Here is a 20,127-nt window from a genome sequence, read left to right on the forward strand (position 1 = left end):
GCAACCTGTGCACACTTTCATCCCATTTAAACTGGAAAACTCATCCATCTCACACCGCTGGATTTCACACGGTCTGTTTATATTCTCCTTTCCACTTGAAGCTGACTACAGAGCCCACATCTTGCCTTAGTCATTTGGAGTCCCCAATACCTCTATTTCTTAAGTTTTGTAATGACTTGTTTGAAGCCACAAGTAGACGATGTGTCTACACTAGTTGTCAAAGCAGAGGTAAATTCTGTTACCTCAAACTTCCATTCTTCTGTCACCTTCCTCTATGTCTTGCTTTAACCCAAGACATACATGTAATTACCTTGACAGACACCCATTATCCCTTCTTAAAACTTCTGAACTTCTGATCTTGGACATAAACTGAAGCTTGCACAAACTATTGCAATGACCACTGGAAACCAGTCAATGAAGTCTACTAGCACCCTGGTTAGTAAAGTCATGGAGCTAGCTTGACCTTCACCAGTTCAGAAAGTGACCCATGCAAGTTCATTCTAGTTCATTTTTTTTACATTTAAAAAAAAAAAAGACCATGCATTAAATGTAGAAATGTAACCATATACATTTATAAAATCAATCATTTGTTGACAGAGACTATGTCATGTGTCACATAAAGTATCGAGGCTGGAAGCAGCCATGACCTGCATGTAACAGGGACTGCCTGTGCTATAGGACACTAGTGAATACACTTAATATTGTAGCTGAGGCTGTGGAAAGTCAGATTTCCCCACCCATCTATGTGAGACAGGAGAAATTCTCCAGGAAGACAGAATAAAGGAGAGAAAGGTGTTAGCTGTGAAAAAGATGAGTTCTCTAACTTCTGTAGGAGCAAGAACAGGACATGAATGGAAGACAGCTAGAGTTTTGTGATACGTGGCATAATCCTTGCTTGAAAATCAACTGATACTAAAATATTTTTGCTGGTGCCTAGTTAAAGTATGAGGAGAAAAAACAAGACTTGGCAGAAACAGTGGAATTACTTCCTTTGATTTCTGAAAGATTAATTTGTGACACTTAATTTTAGAAGAAAGTAGAATAAGAGGAGATAAATTAAAACAATGCATTTTAAAAGCCCCATAAAATGTTGCATTTATTCTTGAAATATTACAGATGAATTTCTGACAGCAGTAGAAATAGGCAGTCATGTACTTCCTAAGGAAAACAACTAAAAAAAAAAAATACAAAAAATAAAACTACACAACTCCCTCAAGGGGAGAAAAGTGTGGTCAAACATCTCAGTGTCAAAAAAGAGGGAAATTTTCTGGGAAAAAAAAAAAAAAAGTAATACCAAGCCAGAAAATGACATTGACTAAGCAAAGAGACTTCTTCATAAAAATAAAATCTAGGTTAGTAAAAAAAATGGGCACAGGGGAACTGTCTTAGAGTTTTGGTTGGTTGTTTTTTTGTTAGGCAATAACTTTTAAATTGGCATAGAAGTGTCTGGTCTTCTAACATTTCTCAAGAATGCCTTCTCTTGCAGTTTATTGCTGTATGTGTGAGAGCAATAAAGGCTGGGGGATTTGGAAGTTAAGGCACTAAGCTTAGGCTTGAGATGCAAGAATCCCAGCCCAGATGCATCCTTCCCAGGCACTCAAAATCCCATCCCACAGAGCTCTCCAGCTTCCCTGCCTGGTTCCAGCTGATGGCTTTGCATGAGGCACATGCTGACAAGGGCTCAATGAAGATCTGCTCACTTGGGACATTTGGGTTACAAAAGCCCTGGCCATGCTGCTGACCAGCACAGGAGACAGCTTTTTGCATGGGAGGCCAAGAGAAGGGAGTCCCAGAGGCAGGCACTGTGCTCCTCCTGAAAGATTTGATGGGTCAGGAGAGTCTGTGACTGTCAGGAGGGCTTGGTAGGGCATCACGGATGCCTGTGGCTGGCATGGTTTCCTCACACCTTGCTGAAAACCTCTGCAGTTCCCCAGAGCTCCAGCTGGAAGGCGAGGCAAGAACAGAGCTAATTGCTGCTCTGGGAAGAATATGACAGAAATGTCTGCAAAACATAGCGTTTAACTTCCTTTTTTAATAGAGGGGCTATTAAAAAAGATGTTTTGTACCTCATTGAAAGTTCCAACTCCACATCAGAGTTTCAGTTCAGTTCAGTTTTCTGTTCAATTAGGGCTATTAAAGTCATCTCGACATTTTAGAAGTTAAGATGATTTACAGAATACATAAGTTTGAGTTCAGTAGATAAAAGAAGCTGTTTTTTTCTTTGTGAGCCTTATGGATTTGATACTAAAAAAAGGCAGTGTGTCCTACTCAAATACTCTCTGTTGCAATGCCAGATGGGAATCTGGCACTAGGAGCTGGAGTTGGCAATAGGCAGGAGTCCTGATTTGTAATGTGAAAGGCTAAATAATACTCAGAAATAACTGTCAATCACTGATAGAGATGGAATCATTTCAGTAAAATGAAGTCTAAGTAGCACATCTGAATAATTTATTGTGGCAGCATAATCTGCAGATTTCAGCTGTGATTACAATATAAGACTCTATTAAAGACTAAAAAGTACAGAGAATAAAGCTCAGAATAAATCAGAATCATAAAGCCACTGTCAGCAGGAGGAGAGAAAAAGTTCTCAATAGAAACTGGCTGGAGCTGCACGCTGCGAAATTCGTTTCAGGAGTTTGTTGAGAATTTGGTCTGTGAATTTGGAAGACAAGTTAGACATCTAACTAGTTGTTTTGGGTTTGATGTTGAAATTCCTTGTGAAGCTAATGAAAATTGGGGGCATCAGCGTTTCTCATAATCCAGTCATTTGGGAATAGAGCTTTCAGTCTTGGTTCCCCAGCATTCAGCGTTTAGACATCACCACACAGTTCCACCTAAGTGCCTGTGTACTTCTGAGGAAAGACATCTCTGGCTATGTGTTCATAGGCTGTGTTTTTGGGGGGCAGGGGATGTTCTCTTCTCTTCTCTTCTCTTCTCTTCTCTTCTCTTCTCTTCTCTTCTCTTCTCTTCTCTTCTCTTCTCTTCTCTTCTCTTCTCTTCTCTTCTCTTCTCTTCTCTTCTCTTCTCTTCTCTTCTCTTCTCTTCTCTTCTCTTCTCTTCTCTTCTCATGTATGACTAACACAGGAAGCCCTACTCCTCACTTCTTCTTCTAAACACTATTGTATTATCAATATTAAATTAAGTTAGATACTAAATAAAATACTGAAAACATTGGGCTTTATAAATAGAGCATAATCAATCAGCTGGACTTAACCCCTTTTCCAACCCCTTTTCCCGTAATGAGAGAAGAGATTTCTCCATTTTCACCTCAGTAGCTACTGTAAGGGACAAGCCCTAACATACCCTGGAATGCTTTTTATGAATTGGACAGCTGTGCACAGTACATTGATTTCTTTTCTTAGGGTCTTGAAGGTACAAGTGCATTTAAATCCATCCCCCAAATATAACTTTGGAGACCTCAGCTGTCTCTTGCCTCTCACTTAATGGGGTCTTTGTCAATGACGGTGGCTTCTGGGCAGTTTATGATGTGTATAAATAAAGAAATCAGAGCTTGCTGCACAGGCTCTGAGAAGCATAAGGCTGAAGGAAAAATGGAAAAAGCAGGGGTCCAGATTAAAACCTGATGGATAAAAATGCAGCAGTGATGTTTGCACAAATGTCTCCCAGAGGAACTTGGTTTTGGTTTCTACCTTTTAAGGTTGTGATGACTGACATGGAAGGAACAGAGACCATGTTTTAGATTCAGCAAGGAGAGGATGTAAACTTACTTTAAAATTAAAGCAAAACCTAAAAATGTGCTTTCCTCAGCAAAAAGTGACAACTAAATTAAACCTCCCGCTGAGAACAGCTCTAAGCAGAGGAAAGGGAGCTGTAAACAAAGTGGGTTCTTGCAATTATATTTGTATCTGCTGGCTATTGTTGAATCTTCAAAGACTTCTAAGACAGAGAAGAGAAAGAAACAGATCCCAATATAGATGAAGGCAGTTTAAAGACAATTCAGGCACATTTGGGCACCTAAATTCAGACTGCCTCACTGGTTTCTTAACCAGACATTCTCACTAACTGTGTGAAGATACATGAGAGAAAAATAAATAAATAAATAAATAAGAAAATGAGAACTCTGTGTTGTAGTTCACAGCAATAAAAGCATACCCATATAAAATAATTAATACAAGTGAACAGCCAAAATTCAGAGGAAGCCCCTACATTGTTGGAAACATTCTTTTCTTCCATGTATGCTCTCAGACTCAGCCCTCGTGCTGATTGTCCAGCACCTTCCACCTTTCACACTGTAAAGACATACCAAAGCTTTCTGTGCAGGCATCTATGGCAGGAGCAGCACCTTCGTATTTCCCATATTTAAGGACATAATGAACTGCTGTGTTCAACCAATGGTCCCACCCATTATTCATTCTCAGTGGTGACCATAGACGAGACTCTTTATGGGAGCACATGAGACTCAACTCTTTCTCATACCCTGTTTTTTCAGATCCCTGCCTATTCCTGCTAACATCTGTTTATAAACTCGCTGGCCATAAACATGTCTAATTCCTTTTCCAGCCTGCAGACACTGCCCCAGGCACATCCAGTGGTGACCTGTCCCTGAAGCTCACCACCTGCCTTCCAAGCAGCCTTTCTGACAGCTGTTTTCAACTGTTCTGCTTGCTTCAGGCAGTGCCCCTCCCGAGGATATTTGGTGACTACCAGTACTGCATTTGGCACACTTGGCACCTTCATGGATCTGCAAAACCTCCGTCGAATCCCCCTCCAGACTTCTCCTCCCCTAACTGGTGAGGTGGCTTCCCAGTACGCATGGCTGCTTTAGAAATAACAGTTTTCGTTAATCAAATGCTATTTGTCAAAGCTGGCAATGGTTATATAGCAGTGAGAGTCCTTGGAAAGTACAGCAGTCAGCAATATGAAGTGGCATTTACCAACGAGAATTACTATATTTCTATCCCCTGCTTAGGGAAAGAAAACAGCTGAGACAATAGTTGGCAAACCAAGTCTGTATGATATATTCCACTCCGCCAGCAAGCGTGTGCTTATTTTGGCTAGTTCCCTTGCCCTTGACTGCACAGCGCAAGTAAAACCTGCTCTAGTGTGTAGTAGTTTATAATTTATCTATCATTCAAAGTATTTATAGAGCACTAGTCACCAGAGTGTGCCGGCTCTAGCCCTACTGATGTGTTAGAAGAGAGGGAATAAGGATTGTTACAGGGGATTTATAAAATGTTTTTCTCTGGCAAGATCCTTGGTGAAGCTGCTTTTATAAAGCTTCCTTTAGAAAGCTAAAAGATGTTAGGAAAACATTACTAAAGGAAAAGTTGCAGCATGGATGTACAAAATGGTGAAGAAGAGGAGGTATCCTAAATTGTACAAAAAGGTTCCACTTGAAGTAAGGAAGGTAAGTAAAGTTCAGAAACCAAGAAATGTTTTCATAGGCTGAAAAAGTCATTTCATATTATTTCAGTTATTTCACAACAAATTCAGATTGTTCTGTTCCTGACTAAAGTACCAAGGTCCCAAGCAACCAAGCTCATACATATTAAAAAGTCCTTCTGATCAACCCAGATCACATTTTTGCCTCAGCACCAGTTGTAAGGCAGGCTAGGCTCTCCTACAACCATGATGCAGGATAAGGGTAAAGGGATTGAAGTCTGATGAGGGACGTGAAGAGTCTTTACAATTTTCCTGTTTGATGCCTTTTGCCCATCATCCCTTTATCCATCCCCTTGGAAAGAGCTGGAAAACAGATAAGTCTGCCAAACCACGCAGGGCTGGAAAAACTTTGCTTTTAGACTTCTTATCTCTGGGTTCAATGAGACAAGTGAAGAAATGGGTGTCCCCGTATCTTACGCTGTGATTTATGCACTGTAAAACACTGCTTTGTGTTCAAACCAACATTAGCAAAGGGGGCTCAAAGTCTAACCCAGACATGAGGTTAATGCTGTGCAGCAGCTCTGTTAACACACAGAAACCCTGCATTCAAGACAAGTCTTCTAGTGAGACTACAAGGGCTGTGTCAGCACTGCTGTGCCTGTGCAGGATGTGGTTTAAGCACTGTAGGTAGGGGGTAAAGAGCTGTAAGCTGCCAGCCCCACGTTACTCTCCTAGAGTATCCAGCCCACCCAAACTGCCAGAGACATTGCAAACAGCCCCCTTCCCTCTCCTTCCTGTCTCCAGTGGGAATAGTTGAGAAGTCTTCCTGGCAGCTTTTTAAAAGTAGATGAGATCAAGTGTGCATTTAAGAATAAATGTATTTAAAACAACAAGCCCTTAAAAATCAAAACCCATCTGTTACCACAGAACATGAATTCAAATATTCTTCATACACAATTTAACTCTGCACATGTGAGAAGAGAAGAAAAAAAATAATAAAAAATAAAATAAAATAAAAGAAGCTATTTGCTGATTTCCTAAATCTTGGCTATTTTTCATGGCTTTGCAGCCCAGTGGGGCTTATTGTAAGGCAGGCTTTCCTACAAGCAGCAGGCAGGAAAATGCTAAGGGTTTGAAGGCTGGAGGATGAGGGATGTTGAAGAGAGAGACCCAAACACGCAAGGAAGATGTGTTGAAAGACAGCAATTTATGCCCCTGTAAATCCAGCTACTGGAGCCAGCAGCATTTGGCCCTTTGACTGGGAAACTTCCCATAGCAAACCAGCTGCGGTCCTCCTGCTGCTCAAGGACCACCTGATATTAGTTTGGTACGATGCCAAGGCTTTCCAGAAGAGCACCAGTGAAAGAAAGGAGCCACAGTTTAACAGCCTTTACCTGAGCTAAATGTAAGTGAATTTTCATGGGCAGAAGTGGAGAGGAAAAAGCATATCTACCCCAAGCACTTTTCTTCTGCAGAAAATCTCAAAAAGCCTGACACAAACAATGGGGGGTTTTAGGCTTTCTTATATAAAGGTTCCAAGCAATTTTACAATAGCACATAATACTCAACCTAAATATAGGGTTAGCACTGGTTTTCCTATAAAAAGACAAGTATAACATAAGTAGTACTTGATTTGGGGAAAAAAATAAAAAATAAAAAAGGAATATTTAAACTGCTTGCTCTAAAGAAGTTCCCTCCCCCATGATCTTTCTATCTAGTTAATAGAAAGCAAAATATAAATGGATTTACGTTTGCTACTGGTCAAACCACTTCCTGTGATTTCCTTTTTTTACTTGCAAGAATTTTTATGGGGAAAAAAAATGAATTAGAAATTTCCCACAAGAAACCACTGCTGTGTAGCTCTTGGAAACAAGTCAGGAGGGACCAAGAAGGGCAGCACTAATCCTAAGATTAAAAGAAATGAGTTATGAGAACAAGTTAGAAAACTATGTTCGTAAGTAGGGATTTAATAGAAGTGACCAAAATCATAAATAACTGAGATAACAGCAGCTTCTTTTTTAGCTTCAGTGCAGAAGATTGGATAAGGAGCACACAAATGGAAGTTAAAGAAAAATAAATTTAAAGTAAGCATTAAAAAATCACTTTTCATCTCTGATAGCAGTAAGCAGGTTAAGTGACCTGCTGCTCAAATTTGTGAGGTGCTGACCTTGGGATTACATGGGAAGGAGACTGGACTAGGAAGCGTTGTAAAAATAAGCAAACTGCACTGAGTGCAAAAGCTGTTACTTGTGGTTTCCCATATTTTCTGCTTTTATAAATGTTTCTACTTCAAATGCCATCTACCCACACTTGTAAATACAATATTCTGCACTGAGCTTTTGTAAAAATATTAAGTTCTTATTAGATCAAGAAAGTGACAAGTTTCTGTAAAAACTGAAGATGTAAGTAACCTGGTAAGTAGATCTAGGATGCAGCATCCAAGCATCATTCTGATGCTTTAGGTAAATGAGAAAACAGCTGCTGCTGCTGTCTGAACACATAGCTCATACATTCATGTAAACCCATCCTTTATCTCCCATTATGTTTGTGCTAAAAAGGAAGCTTTCTTCAAGCTGAAAATACTGAATGATGAGCTCTTCTATGCTGTCAGCACTACAGAGGAAAGCTCAACATACACTAGCTAGGAATTAGGATGTGCTAGGAAGGTCCCACGCCCTGCATGAAGGCTGGGGGGTTCTCCTTCAGCCCTTCTTCATGTCAGCTTCCTGGAGAGGGGTTCTGTATGGCAGCTGTGGAGGACCGAATGCAAGGCAGGTTTTATTTAGCTCCTTCCATTTTCTTGGCTGCCATATTAATTTAAACATGGATTCAAAAAGCTGCTCTGAATTGTGACTTCAACAAGACACACGGGAAGATGTGTCTGCAGTCCTGCTGAAACAAGGACTGAGCCACTGGTGAAATACGCCACTGCAAGGAAAAAGTTTCCATAGCACCAAAAGGCCAGCAAACACAACTTTAATATTTTGCTTTTTAGAACATTTTTTTTTACTCAAAGCTTAAGTATTAGCTCTTAAAAATGAAAAGTTTTGAGACTGATCTCATAAATCCCAAGCAATATTAGCTTTATTTTAAGATTTTTATTTATTTATTTATTTATTTATTTAAGTATGTTCCTATTTAGTAAAACTGCAAAGATTGCTTTCCTAGTCTGCTCTGAATTGCCTGGACCTTCTTCAGGCAGAGAATGAGAATTTTGCCACTAGCAGAAACATTTCTAGGAGCTGTTCCACCAGCAATGGCTCCCTTGTCCTTCTCTCATGCTCCATCCCACCAGCTCCGTCCATCTCTTCACAAAGATTAGGCAAGTCACTCTCCCTTACCAGGCATGTCTAGATGGTGCAGCATCTAAAGTAAGTGTCTGTAGGCCAGAAGAGCTCAGATACATTAATAGGATTAAAGCAGGGCAATGATTTGCTAGCATGCATCAACACGAACTACTCTTCAAAACACCAAGTGAATAAACACTGTCTGATAAGGGAAATTTGCCTGTTATAATGCAAATCTCTAAGCACAATATTTTTAAATGTGGAATTTTTTAAAGATTTTTCAATTACTTGAGGAGGGGGGTATGTTTTTTTGTTTTTATTTGGGGGGGGGGGGAGAGAATGGGAAGACCTATATGTCCTGTTATAGAGTTGGATTTATTAAAACTGGTTTCTTGTCTCTGGCATCATTGCAATAGTAAATATATATACAGGTAGGAGTATAGAGCAGATGGTGGCAAAAAGAGTGGCTCATGATGTAGATGTTGGCAAATAGAGCTGAAGTTTTAATTATCCGTTCATTTCTTTCACAATGACCTTGAAAAGTTTGAAATATACTTAGCCAAAGTCATCAGACTGACCTAGGAGTGAGCAAGAGTTTTAGAACAAGATTTAATCAGCCATTTCCCAAACAAGAGACAGGCCTGTACTTAGGTTTCAGGTTACTTTACATTCCTTTCTAATTACACATCCCAAACTGATATCTTTTTCAACAAATGTATATCCACAGTCTTGATTTAATTATGCAGATAAAGAATGGTTGTGAAGCAGAGTTACTCTGTTTATCCTTTGATCCACTATTAGAAGTATCTTTATTTACCGTACTTTGATCATATATGTGAAATTAAATTCAGGACACACAGCATTTTAAAAAAGGTAGGTCCATTGTATTCTCTTGAATCAGTCAAGATATCATCTATTAAATTTTTTCTCCCATATAAAAAGTTTTAAGACCCATTTATTAGAGGTAACTCAGACAGCTTCTTTCTGCAGTTAGCATCAAGGAGAGAGTAAGGTATCAGGACCAAGGTGCTGGCTCAGCACTTGTTTGAACTCTCTGAATGACTCCTCAGAGATGCCTTCATCTTCCCACACACAGAAACGCTGATGAATTTGCACTGCCAGTGTCTATCCTTACCCCTCTCTGGGAGCAATGTGTAAAGGATGAAAAGTGCTGATCCTAGGGCACGGCCTTGTACAAAAAGGAAGGATGGTGGGGCAGCATTGTCCTCCTTATCCTGAGCTCTCCACCAGCTCATTCTGCTGACTCTGTGTTTAACGGGTAAATTGGCCAGCATTCTCCTATTTTATGTAGGGAGACTTTAGTTTAAAGAGTGACATATGAACAGTCCATGAAATAAGACAGTGCTTCAAAGCAATAGTCCATTGCTTTATAATTTCCAAAAGGAAGAATTATTGGTCCATTATTGCCAAAATTACTGCTATGTTTTTGTTTGTTTGTTTTGGCTTCCTTCATAAATTAATAAGCATTTGGCATTTGCCAGTCCCCTGGGGTGTAATATTAAAGGCTATCAATTCACTGGGAACACTCTTAAAGCATAGATTAGCACAGCCCTGAAAATTGGTGACTTTTCTGTATGTCAAATTAAACAATTTAGCAAACATATCTTCAGCCTCTGATGGTGAGCCAGTTCTTCCTTCCATAAGTAAAAAGGCTGGGGAAGCCTCTTTCCAGCATCCTTTGGTGAAAATGGAGGTTAAACAAATTGCGTGGCTCCTGCACTGTGGTCACATGCCCTCTGTTGTCAGGTCACTCTCAGACTCTCCAGCTCACCTCATTTTTCTTTGATTTCTATTTCTGATTTTCAGAAAGAAAGAAAACAAACAAACAAACAAACAAAAATGTTCACTTAGGTAAGCAGAACAGACTATAGCAAAAAGTCGGTGCAGCTCTTAAGAGTTTCAGGTTTTGCTACCACACCAGGATGTTTAAAAAAAGAAAAATCACCCTCCACACAGAGAATATAGTTAGTATATGCTGCTGCATGCAAGCTGTTTCAGAGGAAATTGAAGACACTTTAATTTATGCTATGACTGCTAAAACTTCAAAAAATATTCATGTCCACATTAATAATTTCCTGGATCACCCTCAGTGAAGTGATATCTAAATTGATTACGGATTGAGTTTTGCAGACATGGAGATGTATATTTTTAGAAGCTCAGTCTTTAAGCAACCACTGGGGTAAAAGGTACGTCTTGTTAGCTACAAGCCTGTGTTACCAGTGGTCCCTGCTCTTTAATGCTGATGTCTGTGGGGAACACTTGTTGTGCTTCGCTTCTTCCTCCTTGGTGACCGCTCACAGCAGCTCGCAGCTGTTTGTGATCAAACCCCACAAGGGCAGGAGGCACAGTCCTTATTCTCCTGTTTCACATTTTCCAAGCATGTTTTCATTGTTAACCCCCTTTGGAGTGATTCCAATGAAAGCTGTTCAAATGTTTTGTGGGCTGGCTTGGTTTCAGGCTCATCTGCTTGGGTCGAACCCCAAATTCCTCATGCAGGTAGGACACCTGTGGCCTCGGTGGTACAGAGCTGGCACCTGTCTGGGATCACCATGACCTTAACAGCTTTCCTGGTGCTTACATGCAGCATTTCCCATTGCACTGGGTGCCTGCTTGGGTGCCATCCCTTTGACCTCCCTGGCAGAAGCAGAGCAGCATCCTGCTTCCCACCTGGCCACACACGGGTGAGATTCCCTCAGACCTACAGGAACCAGACCCGTCTGCCTTGCTCCTACACCCGAGGAGCTAGAGTACAGGTTTATTTCCAAAATAAGTCATAGAAAAGGTCAGGAGAGCAGTTCTCCCTGTCCCCACTCTTCATCCATCCCCAGACTTACCCAAATTTTACTAACACCTCTCCCCAAAGAGAGAGGAAGGAGGGATCTGTGCCATAAGAGTTGTCCATAGTACCCTCATTATTTGCACAGAAATGGTGGCAGGAGTAAAAAGATCATTAGGTAATACTTGTACAGTTGCACCTCCAGCAATCTCCATAGTTTCAATTTGCAAGTTTAATTTGGAATACATCAAATATAAATCTTGATAGATGCCTACTAATGTTTTCTTTATTCCTCTGTGTGAAACTACTACAAGGACTTCTCTTGATGGCTTTTTTATTTTTTTCCTGAAAAATGAACAGGAGTCTTCCTGTTTATTTGCAGCAATAAAGAAATTACACATGTATATATATAATTAGCAGTGATTTAAATAATAAAGCATATGGACACATGAAGGAAAATATTCCCATATGTGCCTATTTCTATATCTCAGTGGGTGTGTATTATACTCTGACAGCACTACTTTGGAAAGAGATAGCACATATATAGAATTTTGTCAATTCTAACGCAGTTATCTAACTTGTATAATTGTATGTAATTATGTAATTGGGGTACATATACTTAGTACTTAGCAACATGTAACTATCTGGCAACATGATATTCAGGAATGTCGGCATATCATGGTGGCATACAGAAGCTACCTGAAATAAGACAGTCACCAAAGTTCTTCTTTGTCCCATTTCACTTATGAAATTCCCACTTCCTAACTGCACTGCAGCTTCACCCTCACTAGCTTGCTTATACTTACTTATATTTTCACTTCTTTCGTATTTACTGGCATCTTTGTGTTTCAATGCTAATTGTTTTCCTTTGTCAGGATTCAAGACATCAGAAATTTGCCATTATTTCTGGTCAGAGCTAACCATGTACTCCTTTGCAGTGAGTCTTTCATTTTGAAAGCATTTCCATTCCCTTTCAGGGTGACCAGCAGCACATGGTGAGAGACTGAAACCAGGGATGACTTGGGGTCTTGGTCCAATAAAGCACAAAAAAGTTTGTCCTTTAACTTCAAACTAGCTATGCTGGTAGGTGGCAAGGTGTCTGCAGTGGCAACCCTTGTGCGGAGAGCCCAGGGGCCAAGTCTGTTTCACCCACAGCAGTCATTGGAGAGCTCTATCTCAAGTTCATGGACTTTTTCTGTTTCCCCCCACATCCCACTGGGGAGTGGGGAGGTGAGTGAGAAGCTGAAAAAAGACTGTACTTGAGTAATTGTATTTTACACCTCCCAGAACTAAGAGATTTTCCATCAAGCCCAACACTCCAGAAATGAGCCTCGAGCCCTGCCTGACCTCCCCTCTCCTTTTATTCCAGGTCAGTCAAGCACTGCAGCCAACCATCTAGGTGTGGTTTAAGTTCTAACACAGTTGTTAAGAAAAGCGCTTGAGCAGGGCTTGAGCGTTAGTGATTAGACACCTTCTTCATTTTCCCAGGTGAAGTACTGATTCAATTTTCTTTCTGCCAATTGCTGGAAGGCCTCCAGAAGTGTGCCACATTACTGTTAATTTTTTGTCCTCAGAGCCTTAAATCCATACATATTTTCAGCTAGCACATAGCACACCCTATCTCATCCAAGCAGTGCAAAAAATTCAGACTTACATAAGGTAGAGCCTGTTGTTTTGTTTGTTTGTTTGCTTTTTCTCTCATCATACCACATAGTACCATGTCTTGATCAATTATAAGTTGAAAGCCCAAAACATACCCACATTGCAAATCTGCATTTGAAATATGTCTTCTATTTTCAGGTAAAAAAAAAAAGACAATTCAGAGCACATCATGAAAGAGACAGTAAGGGGTGGGCTAGGATCCTCAGCAGCTGCAGTCAGCTGTTATGACAGAAAGGAATTTGGCTTTGCATTTTGAGATACCTGAGGCACCATGGCTAATTTGTCTCTCAGGATGTGTCAGGGGCAAGGGGAGAACCCAGATCTTCTCAACATGCCTCTGAAGTGAGGTGGAAAGCAGGCACTCAGACACACACCAAGAAACAGCAGAAGCCCACAGTGAGATGTAATTAACCATTGAACAGCTGCTAATGGGAACCATTAATTGGAAGATTTAAGGCTTGTTTTCACAAGCTACAATTTTACTCCTGAGTTCTCAGTGACTGCTGATGCTCTTGGGGATCTGGACTCCCAGATCTCCAGTTTGGGGGTCTTTAGTTCTAAAATGTTGTTGGCTTTAATTCAATCCAGTACTCTGCAATTAGTTAGGAATCTCATTATGGCAAACAAGGCTTTGCTATGCAACAACATTTTGCAGGGAGCAAACCAAGTGACAGGCAGGGACTTCTTAATGGGAACATTATCACATTTGCTCTGAAACTCAGAAAGTTGCTCTTCAACCTTGCAGACACACAGGGATAGCTAAAATTTGTATTTCCTTGTCTGCTTCTCCTGTGGACAATCCTGCACCTGCAGGTTTTAACAACATAAGATAGGAATTTGCTCAGTCCTTTCCTAACTGCAAAGCCCTAGAGTCTTCAGGTTTGGAGATGCTCTTGAAAAGACCAACATTACCAAATCTGACTAGTTAATGCAGCAAGCCTATACTACGAACATTTTAATTCAGACATTGTCAAATACAAGTCATCACTAGGAAGAGGTGAGTGATGCAGGAGAGTAACTGTCATTTTAAATCATCTTCATATTACAGTTATAGATTTCTAATATACATTTAATTACAGAGATTACAAGCCCTTATAAATTATCAGCAGGTCTTTGGGAATATCACTCACTTTGTTTCACTCTGCTTTAATTTATTGTTCCTAAATAGAGGACAATTATCATTCACAGCCAGCTGCTCCTGAAACACACTAAAGGAAAGGGATTTGTTTCTGAAGCTTGTTCTCAGTTGTTTCTCCTTTTATTTTTATTTTTTACATAAACAAGATCCATGTGCTTTCCATTTTAGTCCCACGGACAGACCAGTCTTACAGACTCCATTGGTCCCAAGACTGGCCTTCACAGGTTTGGAAGGACATTCATTCAATGGATGCCAGGGACATTTTTTCCCACCTTTCAGGGACATTTTTTCCCACCTTTCTTTCTCCAGAGAAGTACCCAGACATTGCAAGATGCCATCCACCAGGACTGGCAGCAGGCTGTTCTCACACAGCTCACTTCAGAGAATTTCACAAAAAGGAGAAATTAGATTATTCAAGTCTATCTTGGCAGCTCCAGAGGGATTACTGGAAAAGGTTTAGCAGACTTTTATCACTATTTGATTGAGAAGAGCAAATAAAGCCAGTGTAGGATTGCTCCCACAGTTATCTGATGGGGTTCACAAAAGAAGAAACCAGCAGTGTTATTGTTCTTGCCCCAGACACCTGATGCCACCACGGGAGAGGGGACAGGCAGGGACACAGACTGGGGGTCATCTCTCACTGCCAGAGGTGCAGGTATGCCTCAAGCACTCTGCACGCTCAAGAAGGCTGAGGGAAGCAGCACCTGTGAGGACCAAACCCATGCCTTGGCCTACACCCAGGCCGCTGAGCCAAGGCCTGTCCAAGATGGCAGGTATACCGGGGTCCCTGCTCCAGGAACGGTGAGACCCTTGTGCTCATTCAGTTGAACAGAAGGAGGACCTGCAGCTAAGACAAGGGAAATGTTAACAGAAGTTAACAGAAGTTAAACGAAATGACTGTGTCAGAGAGAACAAAAAAGGACTTACGTGTTTGGCTTTTTTATCAGTGAGTTTTCTGGTCTGCTCTGTTCTGATAAAACAGACAGTACTAACACATTTTTTTCATCAGTTTTTTATTTAATCAAAATGGAATGATTTAGGAGCAGATCCCCAAAAGCTGTGAAGCTTAACCACAAGAATTTGCTTTCCCCAATTTAAGGTGTCACAAGAGCACTGAAGTCTCACCTGGGCCAAGAGCTGGGCATGGCACAAGGGGGCTGAGTATGGTGAGACACAGCCAACGGGGCATTGCCAGGAGCAATGTGAGCCTCACATGGGCCAGTGACTGAAGGGAGAGCACACCCAAAAGATTGGAAAGGTGCAGAAATGACTGATAGAAGAACATGTCTGAAGCTACCAGAGAAGCATAGAGGGATGCCCTTGTGGCTGGAGGGACTGGTGGCCACTGCCAACACATGACATGGCATCATAGATGACCATGCTGGTGGCAGCAATATCCAAAGCTGTGTGGCATCCAAAGTGGCACCACTGCACATTAGAACTAAGCCACTTCCAAGAGCCCAGCTCTGAGACCAGCTGGAGCAAGCATCAGTAACTTAACAGGTCTCAGCTGACAAGGGCATGCAAGTGTGTGAAAGCTTTTTCTGGCAGAGACAGTCCATTCTTTGGCCTGCTAAATTAACCTGAGCTTTGCAGCATCACTTTGCCTGGTGTTCCTCTTCCTCCCCTTGCTATTAGTTAAAGCACGACACAAAGCTCTGCAAATTTGGAATATTCATTAGGAGAAGACCCATGAATATTTTATTTTTACCCTAATAAGAATCCTAACAGAAAAAGCTAGCAAAAAGTTCTTATTACAATTTTAAACTTAAGTCAGCATAATGGAGCAGAAAGCTGAAATAACCATAGATAAACTCTTACTTAGAAAAACAGGGCTGTGGTACAAGGAACACAGCTATCAGTTCCCTTGGGCTAAAAGGCAATGCTTTTTGTGAAGTTTTGTTGACACAAACAGGAACATTGTGAGCAAAATAAGGACAGTGGTAATGAATCAAGCTTAATGTAGTGTTATAAATTTCAGTGCTTTGTAAGAATTAGAGGTCTGTACTGCTCTTGTTAAAGACACCTCTGGTAGAGGACAGATAAAAGCACTGTGGAATACCGTGCTTTAAACAATGGATCAAAATCCATCATTGCTTTTGAGCAGAATACTGTTGCTTCCTTTTGCTTCCAGTTGACGTTGGTCAGCTAATCGCTGGACACTTGATTGAATTTATTCCTTTGTTAAATACATAGGAAATGGCCCAGACAACCCAAGTGAACTTCATTAGCAGAGTCTTAGTGATCCAGTATTAAAGAAGAAAGTACAAGACATAATTTTCTCACAAATCCTGCTGTTGTCACAAAAGAGAATCATGCAGCAGAAAGCTTGCTTGACTCCTTCTCCTTTAATTTTTAATGTTCCCTCAAACCTGCGCACTTCTGCAAGTGTATCTATGTGTTTTTGTGCACTTTTGCAAGATATATAAAAGATTAGCTAGCAAAGCTACCACTAAGCAAAAAGAAAATAACCATTTTGAGGCTGTTTTCAACCTTGGGCTCACACCTCTGAGACTATGTCCCTATGGTCCCTAGTGCTTATCGAAGTGCTACCAGGTTAGTCTGAGGCACAGGCACCACACAGAGCAGGTAGGGGCAGATGGTTGTACTTCTGTTGAATAACCTCCATGGCCAGCGTGGCATTTCATCTAGCTTTTTGCAATCATGAGTCCTTTAGACCAGCTGCAGAGGACAGCTGAAACCTGGTCTTGTGTAAAGCTTCTCAGCACAACGTTGTCCCAGACAAGTTTTCTGGAACAGATCTCACACCTGAGGGTGAGTTCATACGATTTCAGCTCACTGTGTCCTTTTGGGTCCCAGTTTCAGGAGCCCCGCAGCCATGCTAACTGTGCCATGTAACCACAGCCTTGGGCCCAAGGTCCAAGCAAGTCCCTTCACAATCCCAGGAACGCTATTTCCCTGCCTGAAACTTTTTAGAGAGTGCTGTCCATTGACTCCAGCCTGTTCATATCAACACCAGCTAAGGCTTAACCAAAGGTTAAAGAGTTTTCTGATATACTATCACTGAAGCTCAGCCTGCAGAAGGGGAGGCTCAGCACGGAATCTCATCGATGTCTGTAAATACCTGAAGGGAGGGTGCAAAGAGGACAGAGCCAGGTTCTTTTCAGTGGTGCCCAATGACAGGACAAGAGGCAATGGGCATAAACTGGAACATAGGAGGTTCCCTCTGAACACCAGGAAGCACTTCTTTGTTGTACAGTTGATGGAGCACTGGAACAGGTTGCCCAGAGAGGTGGTGCAGTCTCCCTCCTTGGAGATCTTCAGAAACCACCTGGATGTGGTCCTGGGCAGCCTGCCCTGGGTGGCCCTGCTTGGGCAGGGGTTGGAGCAGATGAACTCCAGAGGGCCCTGCCAACCCAAACCGTTCTGTGGTACTATCAGGATTGCATGCAGCTTGTCTGTGTGTAACCACCAACAAAACAGCAGAGAATTAATGGCTAGGACAGAAATGTGAGCCATGATGTTCTCTGCATCCTCACACCGTGGCTCAAGGCTGGAAGCACTGAGCTACTATTTTAGGTTGAGGCTTGCAAGTTTTCATCATGGTTTCATTGCCCACTTGCTTGAGCACACTGTTCTGGGTGCCAGCATGCTGATGCAGGGCCGGAGGCAGCAAGCGCAGTTACCTGAGCCTAAACTGTAACAGCATTTAATTACAAGGTTTTCAGTAAAAGGCATTCCTGCTTTCGGTGGCCTTTCATGGACTTCTGCTTTTGGATTGGTAACATGTATTTGAACTTTCCTTGGCCTTTTCATCACTACATGCTGCAAGTTTGCCTCAGGGAAATATCCCGTTATACTTGCGTGCCTTTGGGGAGAGATTCAGTTCGCAAGATGCCTCAGAATCACATGCTGTTTTTTTATAACCCCATTTTTTTCATTTTAGGAGCAAAACAGAGACATAAACGATGCATAAAGCCCATGCCAGTGTGATTTTCATCACTCTCCATGGATGATCTAAGCTCCACAGCATGTACTTCACAACACTTTAACAGCGAACACGTCAGTCCTTTACATTTCACCTTACTTCCCATATTGTCCTTTTTTTTTTTTTTTTTTTTTTTTTCAGTAGCCTTTCTCCCTGGCTCTGCAGGGATCAATAATAGAAACTTAATAACAAGAACATCTCCAGCAGTGCCATGGGCATGTTCCTTGCATGCCGTGTCCCCCAGCAGCAGGCAGCAGCACCCAGGGCTCAGCGCTGGTGCACCCCAAGTTGCGCACTGGGTGATGCAAGTGTATGATAACTGTATGCTTTGTGAGCAGTTTGGAAGAGGGAACCGTGTGTAGTAGCATTCACATGATTACTATCAGTCATTCGTATCTTATGGGTAGATTAAAATTATTCTCAGGGTCAAGAAGTATATTCCTTTATTGTTGCAAGGCTTAAGGAGCTATTGGAACTTGGAAAAAAAAATAAATGTATATATATATATATATATATATTACTTTTTCTTGAGCATGGAAGACAGTACATAAGTCTGAAGACAGGAGGCTGCAGTCTGCTACACAATCGTGGAGTTGCATGGGTCTCACTGATGGTATCTGGACCAGTAACAAGCTCTTCTTATGATACATGGCCAGGTACACTTGGCAATTTACAGGTTTATTATCTGACCCTACAAATCACTGAGGGGAAGACTTACACTCCTGCCTACAGGCATCCCACTACTGCTGAGATCTTGAGAATCACATTTTCAAGCAAGACCATTTGTTAATGAAAAGTAAAAATGGCTAAAAGCTGTTTCTCTCACCTCTTGTTTCACAGCAGGAAAGATAGCATACAGTTCCATAATAGTTATGTAATGCCATGACAAAACCAGTATCCAGATGTAGCAAGGTTATTTTTTTGTCTCTCCATTTTTCTTTGAGATGTTATCTTCCATCAACACCCTTCTTAACTTCTTAGCAACGTAAAATTCAGTTTGTCGCTTATTCAGCTCTATTTCCAGTGCTTAAATACAAGTTGATTAAAAAAAAAAAAAAAAAAGTTTCAGAAACCACACAATAACATTTCAAATCACATTTCAAATCAGGTAATCAGAGGTTTGACTTAGGGCAAAATGGATAATAAATTTATATTAAGTACAGTTTGATAACCAAAAACGGACTGAGAAGAGAATCATCTGTTAGGGTCCTGGTCAGCACCAAGCATCGCTACTTCCAGAAGAGACTGGCACGGATGGAGAACAGACACCTTCCCTCCTCACACAACATGTTTAATCCATAATGTCACAGATTTTCCATTGAGACTATCTCAAGACCTCCAATATGGACATGGGAGCTTGGGAGGGGAACGCACTCTGACCTAAGGAACCACTTTCAAATTAAAATTGTCTGATCTCTTACAAAAATAATTGAATCTGAGCTGTTCCTAAGAGTAACACCTCCATTTATTGAAAGGATACTGCCTGAGAAACAGTTTTCTACAAAACAGATGCCAGGATTGGTGGGGAGTCTGAAAGAAAGCAATGTAATGGCAGTAGTCAATTCAGTGGAGAAGGAGAGCTGAAATCCTCCCTTCCCAGCCCCTGTTTAATTGGAAGAAGGCAGGAACGATAGACGAGTTCAGAGGACTAAGACGGGAGCAATCTCAGGGAAGACCCGATGGCCAATAAACCTACTGTCCTGTTAGCAGCATGTAGCGTGAGACCGGTGGAGTAAAGATGAAAAAATACCAGTACGCTTAAAGCTGACATAAGGTGAGCGGAGAAACCTTTATACAACTGAAAACTGCATCTCCCTTATAACCACCCACATCCATGCATACTGGGTATATTCATCTCAATTTATTGGGCTTTTCTGTCAGACACACAGAGGGTGGAGCAAATAGTGCCATCTTCTCATAGATCAGATACCGCCCACTCTAGCATAGGCAG

This window comes from Aythya marila (genome assembly GCF_965140915.1).
Source record: "Aythya marila genome assembly, chromosome: 3".
Lineage (NCBI taxonomy): Eukaryota > Metazoa > Chordata > Aves > Anseriformes > Anatidae > Aythya > Aythya marila.